The 3,698-nt window shown below is 45.1% G+C and overlaps 1 long non-coding RNA gene across 1 annotated transcript; it reads left to right on the forward strand.

The window, feature by feature from the left end:
- Nucleotides 1–2,411: 2,411 nt before the first annotated feature.
- On the forward strand, nt 2,412–3,359 carry LOC120056795. The gene is made up of 3 exons (XR_005477831.1): nt 2,412–2,447; nt 2,674–2,778; nt 3,327–3,359. It is a non-coding gene; the product is annotated as an uncharacterized LOC120056795 (long non-coding RNA).
- Nucleotides 3,360–3,698: the final 339 nt, after the last annotated feature.

Consider the following 3,698-nt stretch of genomic DNA (forward strand, 5'->3'; position numbering starts at 1 on the left):
GGATCAGAGAATGAATTTAGCAGAGGTGTGGACTCGAGTCACATATGACTTGCAACTCGACTTTAACACCAGTGATTGACTTGACTTGAGCCTTATGACTCGACCTGACTTGATGCCCAAATATGAAAAATGATGCTATTAAAAAGTGTGCAGCGCATCAACTGCATTAACGGATTACAGTTTGAATCGGACAGCAGCCAATCAAATTGGCCAGCTGAGAAAAGTTTGGCGTGGCAGTGCAGAGGAACGTCGGCGGGTGAATCAGATGGAGCCCTTGGAAGATGATACCCAAAGATATAAAGACGACGCTGTATCAACAAAAAACATATTGCAACTGCAAAACATGCGGGAAGGAAATTACAGACGGAGGCGCAACAATTAACTTTGTTCGACATTTGAAGCTGACCAAGAAACGGTAAGTCGTGGCTATCTAGCCGACAGCTATATATTTTATAACTTTACTAGTGTATCATGTAGGGTAACGTTAAATCAATGAGCCTCCAGTCAGTCAGTGCGGGTAACGTGATCATTGCACCCAAGATTGCGCTACAACTGGCTAGGCAGTTGGTAGCCAATCCTGCCTGATGTTACTGCTGTTCCAAAACCATTGACCTACTGTAACACACAGAGAGAGGTGTGTGTGTGTGTGTGTGAAGTTTGGGCGATTGTGTACAAGCCTACATCGCCGATTGCTCATGGCTCCCATGTATTTCCATGGAAATATGTTTATTTGGAAATGAATAAATGTATAGATATTTTAAAAGCAATCATGATTTGCGTAAATGTAATATACTAACTATTACTCTTGTTAAAATTATGTATTACATTTGGTGAAGAGCACATTATGACTTGTTTAGGACTCGAAACTCAAAGTTTAGGACTTGGGATTTGCCTTGGGACTTGAGACTTACTTGTGACTTGTAAAACTATGACTGTCCACCTCTGGAATATAGTACTGAAAGAATAAGCTAGTCTAGCTAGCTAGCCTGTTTCACCCAGGACTGCGCGGCAACGCATGACTCCAGCACCACCATCAAGTTTACTGACGATGGTGGTAGGCCTGATCACTGGCGATGAGACCACCTACAGGGAGGAGGTTAGTGACCTGACAGTGTGGTGCAGGACATCAAGCTCTCCCTCAACATCAGTGAGACCAAGGAGCTGATCGTGGACTACAGGAAACGGTGGCAGCACGTCCACATCGACAGGGCTACAGTGGAAGTGGGTCAGAGCTTCAAGTTCCTTAGTGTCCAAATCACTAAGGACTCGCATGCGATTTTGCACTCTATGCACACTGCAGAACTCTACACACTCACTGACTCAACACACATAACATGCACACACATGTATACTGACATGCGCACACACACTCGCATAAAATCTTAATTTACATTGCTGCTACTGTTTCAAATATCCTGATGCCTAGTCACCTTACCATATACACACTTTTGGTCATGTAGTGTTATGGACACTTGCTCTTTGAACATCTCATTCCAAAATCATGGGCATTAATATGGAGTTGGTCCCCCCCCCCCCCCCCCCCCTTGCGCTATACCAGCCTCCCCTCTTCTGGGAAGGCTTCACTAGATGTTTGAACATTGCTGCGTGGACTTGCTTCCATTCAGCCACGAGCATTAGTGAGGTCGGGCACGATGTTGGGTGATTAGGCCTGGCTCGCAGTCAGCGTTCCAATTAATCTCCAAGGTTTGATGGGGTTGAGGTCAGGGCTTTGTGCAGGCAAGCCGAGTTCTTCCACACCGTTCCCGACAAACCATTTCTGTATGGACATCCTTTGTTGCACAGGGGCATTGTCATGCTGAAACAGGGAAGGGTCTTCCACAAAGTCGGAAGCACAGAATTGTCTGAATGTCATGTATGCTGTAGTGTTAAGATTTCCCTTCAATGGAATTAAGGGGCCTAGCCTGAACCATATAAAAACAGCCTCTCAACTAAACTTTAGTTGGCACTGTACGTTCTGCTGGCATCCGCAAAACCCAGATTCGTCCGTTGGACTGCCAGATGGTAAAGCGTCATTCATAACGCTAGAGAACACGGTTCCACTGCTCTGTGTGTGTGTGGGAGAATACACTCACCAGTAGGCCTAGTTGCATATGCAGGTGTGCCATAATGTGAGTGTCATGAGATTGCAACAGAGCTCTGTTCCACTTCTGACTCTATAGCTGTGTTTACACTGGCAGCCCAACTCTGATCTTTTGCCCAATTTTTAGTAGCAAAAGATCTGTCTGATTGGTCAAAAGACAAATTAAGTGATATAAATCTGAATTGGGCTCCTGTGTAAACAGACTAACAAGTCTTCTCTCTATCCCCCCCCCCCCCCAGATAAGTGTGCGGAGGAAGAGGATAATGAGAGTACTGATGATGACTGCAACGCGGATTCCATAAGTCCTGTACAGAGATCCGTTTTGTGCCCAGTGATAAGGCTACCTGTAAGTGGGAAACTGTGGAATCCATTCATGCATACTTCACCCTATTGTGAGCTCGTAATAGATATTCTTCAGGCCTGAGCTAAATTTGAAAAATGAACCTCAAAGGAATGTTACTTAGATTGGACCAAATTGATGGTCCCTTTTACAGCTGTAAACTTACGGTTTGGGGAAAGGGTTGGTTTGGACAACTTTCCAAAATACTTTGAGTTTTTTTTCCACCCTCCAGTGGAGCCCATGTTCTCAGCCATCTCTGAATGCCAGGCCCTGCACCCTGACCCTGAAGACTCCGACTCTGACTTTGAGGGAGATGAGTACGATGTTGAAGAAGCTGGTGAGTGAGCACACCATGACCATGTTCAGTATTCATTAGGGCACACAACAGAATGTTTTGCAACGGGGAAACAAATTAACCTTTCCATTGGACAAGTCCAGGTAGTCCCTCCCTGCTTTAGTCTTCCTGCTGTTTTGGCGACTAATGAACACAACCCATCTTTCTTGCCTACAAATTAACTATTTCTTGACATCTAGACTTGGATGTTTCATGTCCAAATGTCCTCAGTGCACCTCCTCGACACCTTGACAACTGTTCTGTATCAGTAAAGGATGCACATTAATTTGTCTCATTCAGGTTGTTGGACTATGTCAGTGCTAAAAGAATAATTAAAGTTGGCTAACTTTCACCAAAGTAATATATCTGGTGTATGATGCCATGCCTTAACGCATAAAGTAACTGTACCCCCCCAAATTTTTTATTTTTTTTTACTTTCATTTGAAAACCACATACTTTACAGTCCCACAGAATACTTTAATTGGGGTGCCCAATGTCAACTATTGTGGACATTTGACTAACCTTTCGGTCTCCTGTCTCCCCACCCACAGAACAGGGTCAGATAGACCTGCCCACATTTTACAATTTGAGGAGGGTCTGTCCCAGCTCACCCTGGAGGGCCAGGCCACCCTGGAAAGACTGGAGGGATGCTGGCCGACTCTGCATCCCAGAAACACCACTGCATGCCGGGGTCAGGCCGAGGACACCCCAACGGGATGCTGCAATGGTATAAGCTTGAAATGCATTAGAATGTGGTCTGCATTGCTTTGTATATGTACATGGGTCATGTTCATTAGGGCATGCAATGGAAAAAGAAAATGAGTCCAAGTTGAACCTCACCATTTCAGTCTTTCTGTTTGGTGCCAATGAACACCCTTGTTTGGGTAACAGTAGGTCCTAGGGGGTGGACATTTTGTGGTAGG

This window comes from Salvelinus namaycush, chromosome 12 (assembly GCF_016432855.1).
Source record: "Salvelinus namaycush isolate Seneca chromosome 12, SaNama_1.0, whole genome shotgun sequence".
Taxonomy (NCBI): domain Eukaryota; kingdom Metazoa; phylum Chordata; class Actinopteri; order Salmoniformes; family Salmonidae; genus Salvelinus; species Salvelinus namaycush.